Source organism: Somniosus microcephalus, chromosome 15 (assembly GCF_052327205.1).
Source record: "Somniosus microcephalus isolate GS21.2 chromosome 15, FLI_Smic_1.0, whole genome shotgun sequence".
Lineage (NCBI taxonomy): Eukaryota > Metazoa > Chordata > Chondrichthyes > Squaliformes > Somniosidae > Somniosus > Somniosus microcephalus.
Window position 1 is genome coordinate 43,633,507 of NC_141001.1, and position 20,675 is coordinate 43,654,181.

The following is a 20,675-nucleotide window of genomic DNA, read 5'->3' on the forward strand; positions in this document are numbered from 1 at the left end:
GCAGCGAGAGAGGACCTCAGAAAGGACCTGAGAGATCGGTGAGAGAGGTCCTGAGAGAGGACCTGAGAGAGCGGTTAGAGAGGACCTGAGAGAGGACCTGAGAGAGGACCTGGGAGAGCACCTGAGAGAGCGGTGAGAGAGAACCTGAGAGAGCGGCGAGACAGGACCTGAGAGAGAACCTGAGAGAGGACCTGAGAGAGGACCTGAGAGAGAACCTGAGAGAGCGGACCTGAGAAAGCGAGAGCTGAGAGAGCGTGCCTGAGAGAGTGGGAGCTGTGAGAGCGGGAGTTGAGGGAGCGGAAGCTGAGAGAGCGGACGCTGAGAGAGCGGAGCTGAGAGAGCGGACCTGAGAGAGCGGGAGCTGAGTGAGTGGGAGCTGAGAGAGGAGGAGCTGAGAGAGCGGCGCCAGAGGACCTGAGAGAGCGGTGAGAGAGGACCTGAGAGAGCGGACCTGAGAAAGCGGGAGCTGAGAGTGCGGACCTGAGAGAGTGGGACCTGAAAGTGCGGCCCTGAGAGCGGGAGCTGAGAGAGCGGGAGCTGAGAGAGCAGGAGCTGAGAGAGCGGTGTGAGAGGACCTGAGAGAGTGGCGAGAGAGGACCTGAGAGAGCGGTGAGAGAGGACCTGAGAGAGTGGCGAGAGAGGACCTGAGAGAGCGGCGAGAGAGGACCTGAGAGAGCGGCGAGAGAGCAACGAGGGAGTGGGGAGAGAGGACCTGAGAGAGCGGTGAGGGAGGACCTGAGAGAGGGAGTGGGGAGAGAGGACCTGAGCGAGCGGTGAGGGAGGACCTGAGAGAGGGCCTGAGAGAGGACATGAGAGAGCGGTGAGAGAGGACCTGAGAGAGTGGGGAGAGAGGACCTGAGAAAGTGTCGAGAGAGGTCCTGAGAGAGCAGTGATAGAGGACCTGAGAGAGGACCTGAGAGAGAACCTGATAGAGCGGACCTGAGAAAGCGGGAGCTGAAAGAGTGGACCTGAGCGAGCGGGAGCTGAGAGAGCGGGAGCTGAGAGAGCAGGAGCTGAGAGAGCGGAGCCAGAGGACCTGAGAGAGCAGCGAGGGAGGACCTGAGAGAGGACCTGAGACAGGACCTGAGGTGGGACCTGAGAGAGCGGCGAGAGAGCGACGAGGGAGTTGGGAGGGAGGACCTGAGAGAGCGGTGAAGGAGGACCTGAGAGTGTGTTGAGAGAGGACCTGAGAGAGGACCTGAGAGAGCGGTGAGAGATGACCTGAGAGAGCGATGAGAGAGGACCTGAGAGAGCGATGAGAGAGGACCTGAGAGAGCGTATAGAGAGGACGTGAGAGAGCGGCGAGAGAGGACGTGAGAGAGCGGCGAGAGAGGACGTGAGAGAGGACCTGAGAGAGCGGACCTGAGAGAGCGGACCTGAGAGACTGGGAGCTGAGAGAGTGAGAGCTGGGAGAGCAGGACCTGAGAGAACGGGATCTGAGAGAGCGGGAGCTGAGAGAGCGGACCTGAGAGAGCGGGAGCTGAGAGTGCGGACCTGAGAGAGCGGGAGCTGAGAGAGCGGGAGCTGAGAGAGCGGACCTGAGAGAGCGGGTGCTGAGAGAATGGCGCGAGAGGACCTGAGAGAGCAGGCCTGAGAGAGCGGGAGCTGAGAGAGCGGACCTGAGAGAGCGGGAGCTGAGAGAGTGGACCTGAGAGAGCGGACCTGAGACAGCGGATCTGAGAGACTGGGAGCTGAGAGAGTGAGAGCTGGGAGAGCGGCAGCTGAGAGAGCGGAAGCTGAGAGAGCGGGAGTTGAGAGAGTAAAGCTGAGAGGGCGGACCTGAGAGAGCGGGAGCTGAGAGTGCGGACCTGAGAGAGTGGGAGCTGAGAGAGTGAGAGCTGGGAGAGCGGGAGCTGAGAGAGCGGAAGCTGAGAGAGCGGGAGTTGAGAGAGTAAAACTGAGAGAGCGGGAGCTGAGAGAGCAGAACTAAAGCTAGGAACGATACAGAGTAGATTAGCATGGCACCTGCACAAGGACAACACGCAAATTCGTGAAACGTTCCCTTAAAAAAAGAGAGCGGGAGCTGAGAGAGCGGGAGCTGAGAGAGCGGACCTGAGAGAGCGGACCTGAGAGAGCGGGAGCTGAGAGAGCGGGAGCTGAGAGAGCAGGAGCTGAGAGAGCGGACCTGAGAGAGCAGGAGCTGAGAGAGCGGACCTGAGAGAGCGGGAGCTGAGAGAGCGGCGCCAGAGGACCTGAGAGAGCGGCGAGAGAGCGACGAGGGAGTGGGGAGAGAGGACCTGAGAGAGCGGTGAAGGAGGACCTGAGAGTGTGTTGAGAGAGGACCTGAGAGAGGACCTGAGAGAGGACATGAGAGAGCGGTGAGAGAGCACCTGAGAGAGTGGCGAGAGAGGACCTGAGAGTGTCGAGAGAGGTCCTGAGAGAGCGGTGATAGAGGACCTGAGAGTGTGTTGAGAGCGGACCTGAGAGAGGGCCTGAGAGAGAACATGAGAGAGCGGTGAGAGAGAACCTGAGAGAGCGGCGAGAGAGGACCTGAGAGAGGACCTGGGAGAGCACCTGAGAGAGCGGTGAGAGAGTGACGAGAGAGTGGCGCAAGAGGACCTGAGACAACGATGAGAGACCACCTGAGAGACGACCTGAGAGGGCGATGAGAGTAGACCTGAGAAAGCGGTGAGAGAGGACCTGAGAGAATGGAGAGAGAGGGAGTGGGGAGAGAGGACCTGAGAGAGCGGTGAAGGAGGGCCTGAGAGTGTGTTGAGAGAGGACCTGAGAGAGGGCCTGAGAGAGGACATGAGAGAGCGGTGAGAGAGGACCTGAGAGAGTGGGGAGAGAGGACCTGAGAGAGTGTCGAGAGAGGTCCTGAGAGCAGCGATAGAGGACCTGAGAGAGCGATGAGAGAGGACCTGAGAGAGAACCTGAGAGAGTGTCGAGAGAGGAGCTGAGAGAGGACCTGAGAGAGGGCTTGAGAGAGGACTTGAGAGAGCGGCGATAGAGCACCTGAGAGAGGATCTGAGAGAGCGGCGAGGGAGGACCTGAGAGAATGGAGAGAGAGGACATGAGAGAGGACCTGAGAGAGGACCTGAGAGAGGACCTGAGAGAGAACCTGAGAGAGCGGACCTGAGAAAGCGAGAGCTGAGAGAGCGTACCTGAGAGAGTGGGAGCTGTGAGAGCGGGAGCTGAGAGAGCGGAAGCTGAGAGAGCGGGCGCTGAGAGAGCGGAGCTAAGAGAGCGGACCTGAGAGAGCGGGAGCTGAGAGAGCGGGAGCTGAGAGAGCAGAAGCTGAGAGAGCGGCGCCAGAGGACCTGAGAGAGCGGCGAGAGAGGACCTGAGAGAGTGGCGAGAGAGGACCTGAGAGAGGACCTGAGACGGGACCTGAGACAGGACCTGAGAGAGCGGCGAGAGAGGACCTGAGAGAGCGGCGAGAGAGCGATGAGGGAGTGGGGAGAGAGGACCTGAGAGAGCCGTGAAGGAGGACCTGAGAGTTTGTTGAGAGAGGACCTGAGAGAGGACCTGAGAGAGGACATGAGAGAGCGGTGAGAGAGGACCTGAGAGAGTGGGGAGAGAGGGCCTGAGAGAGTGTCGAGAGAGGTCCTGAGAGAGCGGTGATAGAGGACCTGAAAGAGGACCTGAGAGAGAACCTGAGAGAGCGGACCTGAGAAAGCGGGAGCGGAGAGTGCAGACCTGAGAGAGTGGGAGCTGAAAAAGCGGCCCTGAGAGAGCGGGAGCTGAGAGAGCAGGAGCTGAGAGAGCGGCGTGAGAGGACCTGGGAGAGTGGCGAGAGAGGACCTGAGAGAGCGGTGAGAGAGGACCTGAGAGAGCGGCGAGAGAGCAACGAGGGAGCGGGGAGAGAGCAACGAGGCAGTGGGGAGAGAGGACTTGAGAGAGCGGTGAGGGAAGACCTGAGAGAGGACATGAGAGAGTGGTGAGAGAGGACCTGAGAGAGTGGGGAGAGAGGATCTGAGAGAGTGTCGAGAGAGGACCTGAGAGAGCGGACCTGAGAAAGCGGGAGCTGAGAGTGCGGACCTGAGAGAGTGGGACCTGAAAGTGCGGCCCTGAGAGAGCGGGAGCTGAGAGAGCGGGAGCTGAGCGAACAGGAGCTGAGAGAGCGGTGTGAGAGGACCTGAGAGAGTGGCGAGAGAGGACCTGAGAGAGCGGCGAGAGAGCAACGAGGGAGTGGGGAGAGAGGACCTGGGAGAGCGGTGAGGGAGGACCTGAGAGAGGGAGTGGGGAGAGAGGACCTGAGCGAGCGGTGAGGGAGGACCTGAGAGAGGACCTGAGAGAGGACATGAGAGAGCGGTGAGAGAGGACCTGAGAGAGTGGGGAGAGAGGACCTGAGAAAGTGTCGAGAGAGGTCCTGAGAGAGCGGTGATAGAGGACCTGAGAGAGGACCTGAGAGAGAACCTGATAGAGCGGACCTGAGAAAGCGGGAGCTGAAAGAGCAGACCTGAGCGAGCGGGAGCTGAGAGAGCGGGAGCTGAGAGAGCAGGAGCTGAGAGAGCGGAGCCAGAGGACCTGAGAGAGCGGCGAGCGAGGACCTGAGACAGGACCTGAGGTGGGACCTGAGAGAGCGGCGAGAGAGCGACGAGGAAGTTGGGAGAGAGGACCTGAGAGAGCGGTGAAGGAGGACCTGAGAGTGTGTTGAGAGAGGACCTGAGAGAGGACCTGAGAGAGGACATGAGAGAGCGGTGAGGGAGGACCTGAGAGAGTGGGGAGAGAGGACCTGAGAGAGTTTCGAGAGAGGTCCTGAGAGAGCGGTGATAGAGGACCTGAGAGAGGACCTTAGAGAGAACCTGAGAGAGCGGACCTGAGAAAGCGGGAGCTGAGAGTGCGGACCTGAGAGAGTGGGACCTGAAAGAGCGGCCCTGAGAGAGCGGGAGCTGAGAGAGCGGGAGCTGAGAGAGCAGGAGCTGAGAGAGCGGTGTGAGAGGACCTGAGAGAGTGGCGAGAGAGGACCTGAGAGAGCGGTGAGAGAGGACCTGAGAGAAGACCTGAGAAAGCAGTGAGAGAGGACCTGAGAGAGTGGCGAGAGAGGACCTGAGAGAGCGGCGAGAGAGGACCTGAGAGAGCGGCGAGAGAGCAACGAGGGAGTGGGGAGAGAGGACCTGAGAGAGCGGTGAGGGAGGACCTGAGAGAGGACCTGAGAGAGGACATGAGAGAGCGGTGAGAGAGGACCTGCGAGAATGTCGAGAGAGGTCCTGAGAGAGTGGTGATAGAGGACCTGAGAGAGAACCTGAGAGAGAACCTGATAGAGCGGACCTGAGAAAGCGGGAGCTGAAAGAGCGGACCTGAGAGAGCGGGAGCTGTGAGAGCGGGAGCTGAGAGAGCAGGAGCTGAGAGAGCGGCGAGAGAGGACCTGAGAGAGTAGGGAGAGAGGACCTGAGAGAGCGGCGAGAGAGGACCTGAGAGAGCGGCGAGAGAGGACATGAGAGAGCGGCGAGAGAGGACCTGAGGGAGCAGAGAGGGAGGACCTGAGAGAGCGTTGAGAGAGGACCTGAGAGAGGACCTGAGAGAGCGGCGAGAGAGGACCTCAGAAAGGACCTGAGAGAGCGGTGAGAGAGGACCTGAGAGAGTGGCGAGAGAGGACCTGAGAGAGTGGCACGAGAGGACCTGAGAGAGTGGGGAGAGAGGACCTGAGAGAGGACCTGAGAGAGCGGAGAGAGAGGACCTGAGAGAGGACCTGAGAGAGAGGGGAGAGAGGACCTGAGAGAGGACCTGAGAGAGTGTGGAGAGAGGACCTGAGAGAACGGTGAGAGAGGAGCTGAGAGAGCGTATAGAGAGGACGTGAGAGAGCGGCGAGAGAGGACGTGAGAGAGCGGCGAGAGAGGACGTGAGAGAGGACCTGAGAGAGCGGACCTGAGAGAGCGGACCTGAGAGAGCGGACCTGAGACAGCGGATCTGAGAGACTGGGAGCTGAGAGAGTGAGAGCTGGGAGAGCGGGAGCTGAGAGAGCGGAAGCTGAGAGAGCGGGAGTTGAGAGAGTAAAGCTGAGAGAGCGGACCTGAGAGAACGGGATCTGAGAGAGCGGGAGCTGAGAGAACGGACCTGAGAGAGCGGGAGCTGAGAGTGCGGACCTGAGAGAGCGGGAGCTGAGAGAGCGGGAGCTGAGAGAGCGGACCTGAGAGAGCGGGTGCTGAGAGAATGGCGCGAGAGGACCTGAGAGAGCAGGCCTGAGAGAGCAGGAGCTGAGAGAGCGGACCTGAGAGAGCGGACCTGAGAGAGCGGACCTGAGAGAGCGGGACCTGAGAGAGCGGACCTGAGAGAGCGGGAGCTGAAAGAGCGGGATCTGAGAGAGTGGGAGCTGAGAGCGCGGACCTGAGAGAGCGGGAGCTGAGAGAGCGGGAGCTGAGAGAGTGGGAGCTGAGAGCGCGGACCTGAGAGAGCGGGAGCTGAGAGAGCGGGAGCTGAGAGAGTGGGAGCTGAGAGCGCGGACCTGAGAGAGTGGGACCTGAGAGAGCGGGAGCTGAGAGAGCGGGAGCTGAGAGGGTGGGAGCTGAGAGCGCGGACATGAGAGAGCGGACCTGAGAGAGTGGGAGCTGAGAGAGCGGGAGCTGAGAGAGCAGAACTAAAGCTAGGAATGATACAGAGTAGATTAGCATGGCAGCTGCACAAGGACAACACGCAAATTCGTGAAACGTTCCCTTAAAAAAAGAGAGCGGGAGCTGAGAGAGCGGGAGCTGAGAGAGCGGACCTGAGAGAGCGGACCTGAGAGAGCGGACCTGAGAGAGCGGGAGCTGAGAGAGCGGACCTGAGAGAGCGGACCTGAGAGAGCGTACCGTAGAGAGCGGACCTGTGAGAGCAGGAGCTGATAGAGCAGACCTGAGATAGCGGACCTGAGAGAGCGGACCTGAGAGAGTGGACCTGAGAGAGCCGGAGCTCAGAGAACGGACCTGAGAGAGCGGGAGCTGAGCGAGCAGGAGCTGAGAGAGCGGACCTGAGATAGCGGACCTGAGAGAGCGGACCTGAGAGAGCGGACCTGAGAGAGCCGGAGCTGAGAGAACGGACCTGAGAGAGCGGGAGCTGAGAGAGCAGGAGCTGAGAGAGCGGACCTGAGAGAGTGGGAGCTGAGAGAGCGGACCTGAGAGAGCGGGAACTTAGAAAGCGGGAGCTGAGAGAACGGCGCGAGAGGACCTGAGAGGGTAATGCGAGAGGACCTGAGAGAGTGGCGAGAGAGGATCTGAGAGAGGACCTGAGAGAGGACCTGAAAGAGCGGAGAGAGAGGACCTGAGAGAGCGGGAGCTGAGAGAGCGGGAGCTGAGAGAGCGCAGCTGAGAGAGCAGGAGCAGAGAGAGTGGACCTGAGAGGGCTAGAGCTGAGAGAGCGGGAGCTGAGAGAGCGGACCTGAGAGAGCAGGCCTGAGAGAGTGGGAGCTGAGGCAGCGGACCTGAGAGAGCGGACCTGAGAGAGCGGGAGCTGAGAGAGTGGGAGCTGAGAGCGCGGAACTAAAGTTAGGAATGATACAGAGTAGATTAGCATGGCACCTGCACAAGGACAACACGCAAGTTCGTAAAACGTTCCCTTAAAAAAAGAGAGCGGGAGCTGAGAGAGCGGACCTGAGAGAGCGGGAGCTGAGAGAGCGGACCTGAGAGAGCGGACCTGAGAGAGCGTACCGTAGAGAGCGGACCTGTGAGAGCAGGAGCTGATAGAGCAGACCTGAGATAGCGGACCTGAGAGAGCGGACCTGAGAGAGCGGACCTGAGAGAGCCGGAGCTGAGAGAACGGACCTGAGAGAGCGGACCTGAGAGAGCGGACCTGAGAGAGCGGACCTGAGAGAGCCGGAGCTGAGAGAACGGACCTGAGAGAGCGGACCTGAGAGAGCGGGAGCTGAGAGAGCGGACCTGAGAGAGCGGGAGCTGAGAGAGCGGGAGCTGAGAGAGTGGGAGCTGAGAGCGCGGACCTGAGAGAGCGGGACCTGAGAGAGCGGGAGCTGAGAGAGCGGGAGCTGAGCGAGTGGGAGCTGAGAGCGCGGACCTGAGAGAGCGGACCTGAGAGAGTGGGAGTTGAGAGAGCAGAACTAAAGCTAGGAATGATACAGAGTACATTAGCATGGCACCTGCACAAGGACAACACGCAAATTCATGAAACGTTCCCTTAAAAAAAGAGAGCGGGAGCTGAGAGAGCGGACCTGAGAGAGCGGACCTGAGAGAGCCGGAGCTGAGAGAATGGACCTGAGAGAGGACCTGAGAGAGGACCTGAGAGAGCGGAGAGAGAGGACCTGAGAGAGCGGGAGCTGAGAGAGCGGGAGCTGAGAGAGCAGGAGCAGAGAGAGTGGACCTGAGAGGGCTAGAGCTGAGAGAGCGGGAGCTGAGAGAGCGGACCTGAGAGAGCGTACCGTAGAGAGCGGACCTGTGAGAGCAGGAGCTGATAGAGCAGACCTGAGAGAGCGGACCTGAGAGAGCGGACCTGAGAGAGCCGGAGCTGAGAGAACGGACCTGAGAGAGCGGGAGCTGAGAGAGCAGGAGCTGAGAGAGCGGACCTGAGATAGCGGACCTGAGAGAGCGGACCTGAGAGAGCGGACCTGAGAGAGCCGGAGCTGAGAGAATGGACCTGAGAGAGCGGGACCTGAGAGAGGACCTGAGAGAGCGGACCTGAGATAGCGGACCTGAGAGAGCGGACCTGAGAGAGCGGACCTGAGAGAGCCGGAGCTGAGAGAACGGCTCTGAGAGAGCGGGAGCTGAGAGAGCAGGAGCTGAGAGAGCGGACCTGAGAGAGTGGGAGCTGAGAGAGCGGACCTGAGAGAGCGGGAACTTAGAAAGCGGGAGCTGAGAGAACGGCGCGAGAGGACCTGAGAGGGTAATGCGAGAGGACCTGAGAGAGTGGCGAGAGAGGACCTGAGAGAGGACCTGAGAGAGGACCTGAGAGAGCGGAGAGGGAGGACCTGAGAGAGGACCTGAGAGAGGACCTGAGAGAGCGGAGAGAGAGGACCTGAGAGAGCGGGAGCTGAGAGAGCGGGAGCTGAGAGAGCAGGAGCAGAGAGAGTGGACCTGAGAGGGCTAGAGCTGAGAGAGCGGGAGCTGAGAGAGCGGACCTGAGAGAGCGGACCTGAGAGAGTGGGAGCTGAGGCAGCGGACCTGAGAGAGCGGACCTGAGAGAGCGGGAGCTGAGAGAGTGGGAGCTGAGAGCGCGGAACTAAAGTTAGGAATGATACAGAGTAGATTAGCATGGCGCCTGCACAAGGACAACACGCAAGTTCGTAAAACGTTCCCTTAAAAAAAGAGAGCGGGAGCTGAGAGAGCGGGAGCTGAGAGAGCGGACCTGAGAGAGCGGACCTGAGAGAGCGGACCTGAGAGAGCGGACCTGAGGGAGCGGGAGCTGAGAGCAACCCCTGAGAGAGCGGGAGCTGAGAGAGCGGAGCTGAGAGAGCGGACCTGAGAGAGCGGACCTGAGGGAGCGGGAGCTGAGAGAGTGGGAGCTGAGAGAGTGGAACTAAAGTTAGGAACAATACAGAGTAGATTAGCATGGCACCTGCACAAGGACAACACGCAAATTCATGAAACGTACCCTTAAAAAAAGAGAGCGGGACCTGAGAGAGCATGAGCTGAGAGAGCGGGAGCTGAGAGAGCGGGAGCTGAGAGAGCAGGAGCTCAGAGAGCGGACCTGAGAGAGCAGGAGCTGAGAGAGCATGAGCTGAGAGAGCAGGAGCTGAGAGAGCGGGAGCTGAGAGAGCAGGAGCTGAGAGAGCGGACCTGAGAGAGCAGGAGCTGAGAGAGCGGACCTGAGAGAGCTGGAGCTGAGAGAGCAGGAGCTGAGAGAGCGGACCTGAGAGAGCGGGAGCTGAGAGAGCGGACTTGAGAGAGCAGGAGCTGAGAGAGCGGACCTGAGAGAGCGGGAGCTGAGAGAGCAGGAGCTGAGAGAGCGGACCTGAGAGAGCTGGAGCTGAGAGAGCAGGAGCTGAGAGAGCGGACCTGAGAGGGCAGGAGCTGAGAGAGCGGACCTGAGAGAGCGGGAGCTGAGAGAGCATGAGCTGAGAGAGCGGGAGCTGAGAGAGCGGGAGCTGAGAGAGCAGGAGCTGAGAGAGCGGACCTGAGAGAGCAGGAGCTGAGAGAGCGGACCTGAGAGAGCTGGAGCTGAGAGAGTGGACCTGAGAGAGCGGGAGCTGAGAAAGCAGACCTGAGAGAGTGGACCTGAGAGTGTGGGAGCTGAGAGAGCGGTAGCTGAGAGAGCGGGAGCTGAGAGAGCAAACCTGAGAAAGCGGGAGCTGAGAGAGTGGAACTAAAGTTAGGAACGATATAGAGTAGATTAGCATGGCACCTGCACAAGGACAACATGCAAATTCGTGAAACATTCCCTTAAAAAAAAAGAGAGCGGGAGCTGAGAGAGCGGCGTGAGAGGACCTGAGAGAGCGGGAGCTGAGAGAGCGGGAGCTGAGAGAGCGGAGCTGAGAGAGTGGACCTGAGAGAGCGGACCTGAGGGAGCGGGAGCTGAGAGAGCGGGAGCTGAGAGAGCGGAGCTGAGAGAGCGGAGCTGAGAGAGCGGACCTGAGAGAGCGGACCTGAGGGAGTGGGAGCTGAGAGAGCGGAGCTGAGAGAGCAGACCTGAGAGAGCGGACCTGAGGGAGCGGGAGCTGAGAGAGTGGGAGCTGAGAGAGTGGAACTAAAGTTAGGGACAATACAGAGTAGATTAGCATGGCACCTGCACAAGGACAACACGCAAATTCGTGAAACGTACCCTTAAAAAAAGAGAGCGGGACCTGAGAGAGCAGACCTGAGAGAGTGGACCTGAGAGAGCAGGAGCTGAGAGAGCGGACCTGAGAGAGCGGACCTGAGAGAGCAGGAGCTGAGAGAGCGGACCTGAGAGAGCAGGAGCTGAGAGAGCGGACCTGAGAGAGCAGGAGCTGAGAGAGCGGACCTGAGAGAGCTGGAGCTGAGAGAGCGGACCTGAGAGAGCAGGAGCTGAGAGAGCGGACCTGAGAGAGCAGGAGCTGAGAGAGCGGACCTGAGAGAGCAGGAGCTGAGAGAGCGGACCTGAGAGAGCGGACCTGAGAGAGCAGGAGCTGAGAGAGCGGACCTGAGAGAGCAGGAGCTGAGAGAGCGGACCTGAGAGAGCAGGAGATGAGGGAGCGGACCTGAGAGAGTGAGAGCTGAGAGAGCGGACCTGAGAGAGCGGGAGCTGAGAAAGCGGTAGCTGAGAGAGCGCACCTGAGAGAGCGGGAGCTGAGAGAGCGGGAGCTGAGAGAGCGGGAGCTGAGAGAGCATGAGCTGAGAGAGCGGGAGCTGAGAGAGCGGGAGCTGAGAGAGCGGGAGCTGAGAGAGCATGAGCTGAGAGAGCGGGAGCTGAGAGAGCGGGAGCTGAGAGAGCGGGAGCTGAGAGAGTGGGAGCTGAGAGAGCGGAACTAAAGTTAGGAACGATATAGAGTAGATTAGCATGGCACCTGCACAAGGACAACATGCAAATTCGTGAAACATTCCCTTAAAAAAAAAAGAGAGCGGGAGCTGAGAGAGCGGCGTGAGAGGACCTGAGAGAGCGGGAGCTGAGAGAGTGGAACTAAAGTTAGGGACAATACAGAGTAGATTAGCATGGCACCTGCACAAGGACAACATGCAAATTCGTGAAACATTCCCTTAAAAAAAAAAGAGAGCGGGAGCTGAGAGAGCGGCGTGAGAGGACCTGAGAGAGCGGGAGCTGAGAGAGCGGACCTGAGAGAGCGCACCTGAGAGAGCGCACCTGAGAGAGCGGGAGCTGAGACACCGGACCTGAGAGAGCGGACCTGAGAGAGCGGGAGCTGAGACACCGGACCTGAGAGAGCGGACCTGAGAGAGCGGGAGTTGAGAGAGTGGGAGCTGAGAGAGTGGAACTAAAGTTAGGAACGATACAGAGTAGATAAGGACAACAAGCAAATTCGTGAAACGTACACTTAAAAAAAGAGAGCGGGAGCTGAGAGAGCAGGAGCTGAGAGAGCCGACCCCTGAGAGAGCGGACCTGAGAGCGTGGACCTGAGAGAGCGGGAGCTGAGAGAGCCGACCCCTGAGAGAGCAGGAGCTGAGAGCGTGGACCTGAGAGAGCGGGAGCTGAGAGAGCGGGACCTGAGAGAGCGGGAGCTGTGAGAGCGGGAGCTGAGAGTGTGGGAGCTGAGAGAGCGGGAGCTGAGAGAGTGGAGCTGAGAGAGCGGGAACTGAGAGAGCGGGAGCTGAGAGAGCGGACCTGAGAGAGCGGGAGCTGAGAGAGCGAGAGCTGAGAGAGCGGGAACTGAGAGAGCGGGAGCTGAGAGAGCGAGAGCTGAGAGAGCGGGAACTGAGAGAGCGGACCTGAGAGAGCGGGAGCTGAGAGAGCGGACCTGAGAGAGCGGGAGCTGAGAGAGCGGACCTGAGAGAGTGGACCTGAGAGAGCGGGAGCTGAGAGAGCGGACCTGAGAGAGTGGACCTGAGAGAGCGGGAGCTGAGAGAGCGGACCTGAGAGAGCGGCAGCTGAAAGAGCGGACCTGAGGGAGCGGGAGCTGAGAGAGCGGGAACTGAGAGAGCGGACCTGAGAAAGCGGGAGCTGAGAGAGTGGACCTGAGAGAGCGGGAGCTGAGAGAGCGGACCTGAGAGAGCGGCAGCTGAAAGAGCGGACCTGAGAGAACGGGACCTGAGAGAGCGGACCTGAGAGAACGAGACCTGAGAGAGCGGGAGCTGAGATAAAGTGGAAATTGTGTGATGTCAGAACCAGCGCAGAGCGGAAGGAGCAGCAGAACCCGAGGGATCTAAGGTAAGTATCCAGGATAAGTATTAAGGTAAGGATCAAGGATCAAAGGTAAAGAAGTAGAATAATTAAACTTGGTTTAAAAAGCATGAGATTTTCCAGTTGCGTCCGTTCAGCTGGGGTAAACAACTCCCGGACCCAGCAATGTCACAGGACAGCAGTTTGGTGATTGGTTGGTGAACAATACATTTTTTTGCTCTCTAAGCTGGGGGAGTGGCTTAACCTAGAAACTAGGAACCTATAACTAATAGTTTATTAAATTAATAATTTAAACTAGATGAATTAATTAGTTTAAAAAAGCTAAAAATAAACCAAGTGAATTGATTACATAAAACTTTAACTAAATATATAAAACAAGGTTAAATAAAGATAGCAGTGCAGGATGTGTGCCGAATCTGCTGCATATGGAGTTTGTGGAGAGCTGCGTGATCCCAGGCAACCACATCATCAGTAAGTGTTTGCATCTCGAGGAATTTCGGCTCAGAGTTGTTGAGCTGGAGTCCGAGTTGCAGACATTGCGGGGCTTCAGGGAGAGGGAGAGTTACCTGTACATTTTGACTTTGGTTTAGATTTGGTTAGTGGTCAAGGACAGGAGATTGTGATTGCGAGTCAGGCAGGTAAGGGGACTGCAGATACAGTGGAGGAGGAGCCTCAGCCTTTGCCCTTATCCAACAGGTATGAGGTACTTGCTACCAGCATGGATGAGAACAAAGACTGCAGGGAGAATGGACAAATTGACCATGGCACCGTGGTACAGGATGCCATTCAAGTTGGGGAAGCGTAAAGGAATGTGATAGTGATAGGGGATAGTATAGTCAGGGGATACTGTTCTCTACAGCCGCAACCAGGAGTCCTGAAGCCTGTGCTGCCTACTCAGTGCCAGGGTTAAGGATATCTCTTCTTGGCTGGAGAAGAACTTGGAGTGGGAGGGGGAGGATCCAGTTGTCATGGTTCACGTTGGAACCAACGACATAGGTAGAACTAGGAATGAGGTTCTGCTGAGAGAGTTTGAGGAGCTAGGGCACAAATGAAAAAGCAGAACCTCAAAGGTAACAATCTCTGGATTACTACCTGAGTCATGCGCAGATTGGCATAGGGACAAGCAGATCAGAGAGTTAAATATGTGGCTCAAAGAGTGGTGTGGGAGGCGGGGGTTTCAATTCATGGGGCACTGGCACCAGTACTGGGGAAAGAGGAGCTGTTCCGTTAGGACGGACTCCACTTAAACCAGGCTGGGACCAGTGTCCTGGGGAATCGAATAACTAGGGCTGTAGATAGGGCTTTAAGCAAATAAGGGGAAGGGAGCGGTCAAGTAAGAGTAAATTTATAAGTCTAAAGAGAAAAGTCAAGGCTGTAGAGCAGAGTAGCGATTTGGGTATCAAGCTATTTGTGTCAGGAAGGGACAGAAAATTTAACAACGGTATCGGGCATTAGTGACTAAGGCCACATCAGGGAAAAATAATAATAACAAATTAAAGGCACTATATCAGAATGCATGAAGCATTCTTAACAAGATAGATGAATTAATGGCACAAATAGAGATAAATGGGTTTGATCTAGTAGCCATTACTGAGACGTGGTTGCAGGGTGACCAAGGTTGGGAACTAAATATTCCAGGGTATTTGAGTTTTAGAAAAGATAGGAAAAATGGAAAAGTAGGTGGGGTAGCCCTGATGATAAAGGTTGAGATAAAGGCAGTAGGTAGAAAGGATCTTAGTCTAGAAAATCAGAATGCAGAATCAGTATGGGTGGAGCTAAGAAAAACAAAGGGCAGAAAACAATGGTGGGAGTAGTTTATAGACCCCCTAATAATAATCAGAGTGTTGGACAGAGTATAAATCAGGAAATTAGGGGAGCACGTAACAAGGGTAATGCAATAATCCTGGGGGACTTTAATCTTCATATAGACTGGGCAAACCAAATTGGCAAAAGTAGCTTGGAGGATAAGTTCATGGAGTGCATTCAAGACAGTTTTCTAGAACAATAGGTTGAGGAATCAACTAGGGAACAGGCTGTTTTAGATCTAGCATTGTGTAATGAAACAGGGTTAATTAGTAATCTTATAGTAAAGGATCCTCTGGGGAAGCATGATAATATGGTAGAATTTCATATTGAGTTTGAGAGTTATGTGGTTAAGTCTGAAATGAGGGACTTAAATTTAAACAGAACCAATTATGGAGGTATGAGGGGCGAGTTGGCTGAGGTAGATTGGGAAATTAGATTAAAAGATATTACGGTAGATAAGGAATGTCAAACATTTAAAGAAATAAATCATAATTCTCAGCAAATATATATTCACTTGAGGAATAAAAGCTCCACTGGAAAAGTGGTACAACTATGGCCAACGAGAGAAGTTAAGGATATTATTAGATTAAAATAAGTCTTGCAATGTTGCCAAAAAGAGTAGGAAGCCTGAGGATTGGGAGGGTTTTAAAATTCAGCAAAGGATGACCAATAAATTGATAAAGAGAGTAAAAATACAATATGAGAGTAAATTACCAAGAAATGTGAAAACAGATTGTAAGAGCTTTTACAATTATGTAAAAAGGAAGAGATTAGTGAAAGTAAATGTGGATCCCTTAGAGGCAGTGACAGGAGAAATAATAATGGGGAATAAGGAAATGGCAGAGACATTAAACAAATATTTTGTATCTGTCTTCACAATAGAAGACACAAAGAACATACCGGAAATAGTGGGAAACCAATGAGAGTGAGGAACGTAAAGTAATTAATATTAGTAAAGAAAAAGTACTGGAAAAATTAATGGGACTAAAAGTCGAAAAATCCCCTGGACCTGATGGCCTACATCCTAGGGTTTAAAAGAGGTGGATGCAAAGTGGATGCATTGGTTTTGCTCTTCCAGAATTCCATAGATTCTAGAATGATCCCCATGGATTGGAAGGTAGCAAATGTAATGCCGCTGTTCAAGAAAGGAGGGAGATAGAAAACAGGGAACTATATGCCAGTTAGCCTGACATCAGTCATCAGGAAAATGCTAGAATCTATTATTAGGGACGCAGTAACAGGGCACTTAGAAAATCACAATATGATTAGGCAGAGACAACAAGGGAACTCATGTTTTTGAGAGTGTAACTAGCAGGGTGGATAAGGGGCAACCAGTGGATGTAGTATATTTGGATTTTCAGAAACATTCGATAAGGTGCTACACAAGATTAGGACTCTTGGATTGGGGATAATATATTGAGGTTTGGTTGATGGACAGAAAACAGAGAGTAGGAATAAATGGGTCATTTTCGAGATGGCAGGGTGTAACTAGTGGGGTGCCGCAAGGATCAGTGCTTGGGCCTCAGCTATTTACAATCTATATCAATGACTTAGATCAGGGGACCGAGTGTAATATATCCAAGTTTGCTGACGATACAAAGCTAGCTGGGAAAGTAAGCTGTGAGAAAGATGCAAAGAAGCTGCAAAGGGATATAGACTGGTTAAGTGATTGGGCAAGAAGATGGCAGATAGAGTATAATGCGGGGAAGTGTGAAATTATCCACTTTGGTAGGGAGAATAAAAAAGCAGAATATTTTTTAAATGGTGAGAAACTAATAAACGTTGGTATTCAGAGGGATTTGGGTATCCTTGTATACAAATCACAGAAAGTAAACATGCAGGTAATGTTCCTGCTCAGCTGCGTGGCCATGCAGCCACACAGCCATGCGGCCGCACAACGGTTTAGAGGCCCCACGCAGGCCGGTCACCAGCTTCTACAGTGAAGAAACCGCACATGCGTGAAAATTTGAATGGGCTGCGCACCCTGTTAAAGGAAGCGCACACTAAAAAATTTAGAGGGAACATTGCATGCAGGTACAGCAAGCAATTAGGAATTAATTAAATGTTATGTTAGCCTTTATTGTAAGGGTTTTGGAGTATAAGAGTAAGGAAGCCTTGCTGCAATTATATAGAGCTTTGGTGAGACCACACCTGGAGTACTGTGTACAGTTTTGGTTTCCTTACCTAAGGAAGGATATACTTGCCTTAGAGGGGCTGCAATGAAGATTCGCTAGATTGATTCCTGGGATGAGAGGGCTGTTGTATGAGAAGAGATTGAGTAGAATGGGCCTATAATCTCTAGAGATTAGAGGAATGAGAAGTGATCTCATTGAAAAGTATAAAATTCTTAGGGGGCTTGGCAGGGTAGATGCTGAGAGGCTTTTTTAATCCCCTGGTTGGCACGTCTAGAACTAGGATAAGGGGTTGGCCATCTCGGACTGAGATGAGGAGAAATTTATTCACTTAGATGGTTGTGAATATTTGGAATTCTCAACCCCAGAGGGCTGTGGATGTTCATGTGTTGAGTATATTCAAGACTGAGATCAATAGATTCTCGACCACTAAGAGAATCAAGCGATGTGGGGATCAGGTGGGCAAGTGGAGTTGATGTAAAAGTTCAGCCATGATCTTATTGAATGCTGCAGCAGGCTCGAGGGGCCGTATGGCCTACTCCTGCTCCTAATTCTTATGTTCTTATAAGCAAAATGGAAGGACTTACCTTTCACTTCGTCAAAGCACTCCAGGCCAATGAATTACTTATGTAGTGTAGTTACTATGTTTTGTATTGATTATGTAAAGATTTATTTATATATCTACAGTGGGTAAGGTTGTGAAAAACAATTAATCAAAAAACACTTGCTTCAACATGCCTGGACAGAAGTATTAGAGCTTTCTGCAGATGTGCACACTCTCCTCCCCCTCCCTCACCAGCTCCCCCACCCCCCAACCTACTCGCTGCCTCCTTCCCCAAGCATACCCGACCACCCAAATGGACACAGAAAGCATGAACTTTGGAATGTTTTTTGGTGTCATTTTTAGCACCAAATCAATGTTTGTACTAGAGATTGTCTCTGCATGCAATTGATGTTTATTGATGTGTTTAGTGTTAGAAGCAATCAAAAAGCCTTACTTCACTATATTTGTGGAAATCTGTTATAAGCATCTTTCCAAATTTCTCTTCATTGCACACCCGCCCCCACCCCCAACACTCAGTGCCACACATCATGGGACCCAACTCTCCAGTGCTCCCAGGCTTCACATTTTGACCCTAGTTATGCCAAACTCCAACTTACCCCTCTGGAGGGCTACCAAACCATAATACTCCTACGGTAGTCCTAAACCCCAAGAGCCCCTCCTCAATCCTGCAAAATTCCAGAACCCCCACTCCAGTGATGTAAAATCCCAGGAACCCCCAATAGTCTTTATATTTGACAATATATCTATTATTGCAAAATATACACTGCAAAATATAAAATTCATTTTGAAACCTAGCATTGCTTAAAGTTTAATTGATCACATCCCTAGCATGCTGTCAATAACCTTTTGACTATCGTGACCTGCATTGTTTATTTCAGAAGAAAGTTGAAAAGTTCATGTTGTACCTTGTTTTGATGCCGCTGTAATTTGAACTCCATCTGTGTCCATCCACGTGTGCATTTTCCTGCTGCGCCAGTCCCAACCCCATTCCTTCTTTCTCATCTTGACCTCTCTTCCGTCCTTCTCTCCTGTCTCCTCCCTGTCCTGCCACTGTCATGCCACCATTCACTTCTCCACTCTTGGGTATTTTGCTCCCCCAATCCCTACCCCAACCACCTTCCTAGAGGGGGCTTGAACTCTCTCTTGGATAAACCCACAGCTACCCTTTGTGCCTCACTTCCCATTCTCAGAAAGGACTATCGAGGAAACCATCACTTCTTCTTTACGAGCTGCCCACCCACCGGGGGCTAATTGCGCCAAGCTCCTTCCCATCCTGCTCAAACCACCCATTATTGCCCCCTTTAACTTTCCAAGCAGATCAAGAGTCACCGCCACTCTCTGCATTTCCCTCCAGAACATCTGTTCACTTGCAAACAAGGCCCTTGCTTTCCACAACCTAACGCATTGACATCCTGTAACAAAACTCGGCTCACTGGTGATTACAACTTGTCCCTTCCCGCCCCCACACTGTTACCTCTGGAGTCTCCCAAAGATCCATCCTTGGCCTCCCCTTCTTCTTTGTCATCTGCCATTTGGCGACATCATCCAAAGACATTGGGGTCAGGTTCAACAGGTACACTGATGACACCCTGCTCTTCCTCTCCGCCACCTCTCTCGACCTCTCCACTGTCCCTATTGTCAGATTGTTTGACCGACATCCAGTCCTGGATGAGCCACAAGTTAAACATTGGGAAGACTGAAACCATAGTCTTTAGCCCCCACCACAAGTTCCATATTTCTGCTTGTTCTTTAAAAAAAGCTCTTACTTTTTCTTCCTATCTCTTTTTTTCTCTCCCTTAATACACTCCCTTTCTTTCCATCTCTTTATTTCTCTTTCTTTCTCTATATTTCGTTTGACTCTAATTCATCCTTCTCCGTCTTTTGTTCTGTTTCTTTCTCTATCATTTTCTTTCATTGGTTAGAGAGATAAGGCATTGGGCACGAGGTCCCAGATGTGCCATTGACATCATTGTGCTGTTAACGTATCGAAGTTCCAGCAATTTGCAACCAAATATAATGCGTATAAAAATCATTAGTGAGTATAAAATTCCAATTAACTTTATTCGCCGCCAAACCAACCATTGCAGCAATTTCTGTTCCAATGTTTCATTTTTATTGAGACCCATCTGATTTTACTGTGTTTTTAAATTCAGAAAGGTTTTCAGAATCCAAAGGAGCGAAACAGTAAGGCAATAAGGCAAAAACACTCAGGCCTGGAAATTCTCCCGCAGTTGTGCCAGAGACATGCGTAATCTGGGCATAAACCAATTACGTGGCTTGAAAGATCTCAGAATGAAATTGCTGCATTTATGCTAGTTATGTTCATAACTAAAATAACCTCGCATCTCCTCAATCTGCTATGGCCTCTGCCCAGACGAATCTCCGCCCACAAAACTAGCCATGCCCCCAACCGTCAAATGTGAGTATCCTCCAACTGCGCTTATTCGGAGGGTCTCTTCACATTGTGACTAGATGTTCAGGCGTAGCAGGAAATAAAGTAATTCTTCTAATATTTTATAGCAATTTTTTGAGTGCTTTTTTGAAATTTATCCTCACTGAGACCTGCTCTTAATGTATTTTTATTGCATAAATGAAAGTCACATTAAAAATTGACAACCTTTCCTGACAGGTTCTTAAATATGTGTGCCTGATGTTCATGACTGATGGATAAATGAATTGAAACTTACATTTTCATATTTAAAGAATGAATATATGGTGCGGGTTTGGCGCTTTCCTTGGGCCCCAATGTTTTTGGCTGATTTACGCCCATTTTAAGTTTGAGCATATTCTAATGAGATTGGGAGGACACTTGGGCGTAACTTGACATCGGCAAAATGGGCGTGGCATTGGGTGCATTTTTGAGTCCAACATCTGGGTTGCACCCATGGAGGAAACTCCAGGCCCCAGAGTCTTTTGTCGTATTATTCAGGGGCTAATCGGAAACACTGCGGCCCCTCAGAAGGAAATTGCTGCATTTATGCTAGTTACTTGTGCTCACGATCCAATGACACCTCCTAGAACGTGTATGTTTTGTGTGTGTGTGTGTGTGTGACATTGGATGAGGACAAGATAAGACCTAATGGTAAATATCCTGCTGGCATTCCATGCTTCAGCTCACAGAAGATGAAGGGGCACTAGCATGACATGCCAGAGGGTTGTTTGTATCTGTTCCCCAGCAAGAGTCAGCAACTTCAGGAGAGGACAGAAGGAATGTTGTACCTTTGTGAGCCATTAAAGAGAATGCCTGCAGTCTGATGATTGAGTATTTAGTGAACAACTGGTGTCTGACACATTTCGACACTGCAAGGCCACATAAAAGTTTGCAGAACACTGAAGCTGCAGGTATGCAAAGTGATCTGAAACAAAGTACCTATTAATGGACATAGCACAGTTGAAGAATTTTTGCAGGCAATATCGTGAATGACCCGTGTGAGTATTTGAGCCTAGGTCCCACACATGAAAGACAGGGAGCAATTTTAACTTCCTCTGTCTGGCAGAAACCAAACATCCCCTCCCACGACTTGCCTGACGGCCTCTAGGCCGCCTGATCTTTATAGGCC

At 53.0% G+C, this 20,675-nt stretch overlaps 10 pseudogenes; all 10 read left to right on the top strand.

Annotated features, from left to right (window-relative positions):
- Positions 1–1,911: 1,911 nt before the first annotated feature.
- On the top strand, positions 1,912–2,010 carry LOC147106664 (U6 spliceosomal RNA; annotated as a pseudogene).
- Positions 2,011–6,505: 4,495 nt separating this feature from the next.
- LOC147106665 (U6 spliceosomal RNA) lies at positions 6,506–6,604 on the top strand (annotated as a pseudogene).
- A 776-nt stretch (positions 6,605–7,380) lies between these two features.
- On the top strand, positions 7,381–7,481 carry LOC147106666 (U6 spliceosomal RNA; annotated as a pseudogene).
- Positions 7,482–7,954: 473 nt separating this feature from the next.
- LOC147106667 (U6 spliceosomal RNA) lies at positions 7,955–8,053 on the top strand (annotated as a pseudogene).
- A 1,014-nt stretch (positions 8,054–9,067) lies between these two features.
- On the top strand, positions 9,068–9,168 carry LOC147106668 (U6 spliceosomal RNA; annotated as a pseudogene).
- A 210-nt stretch (positions 9,169–9,378) lies between these two features.
- On the top strand, positions 9,379–9,465 carry LOC147106669 (U6 spliceosomal RNA; annotated as a pseudogene).
- A 699-nt stretch (positions 9,466–10,164) lies between these two features.
- Positions 10,165–10,251, top strand: LOC147106670 (U6 spliceosomal RNA; annotated as a pseudogene).
- Positions 10,252–10,545: 294 nt separating this feature from the next.
- LOC147106671 (U6 spliceosomal RNA) lies at positions 10,546–10,632 on the top strand (annotated as a pseudogene).
- Positions 10,633–11,272: 640 nt separating this feature from the next.
- Positions 11,273–11,371, top strand: LOC147106672 (U6 spliceosomal RNA; annotated as a pseudogene).
- A 65-nt stretch (positions 11,372–11,436) lies between these two features.
- On the top strand, positions 11,437–11,523 carry LOC147106673 (U6 spliceosomal RNA; annotated as a pseudogene).
- Positions 11,524–20,675: the final 9,152 nt, after the last annotated feature.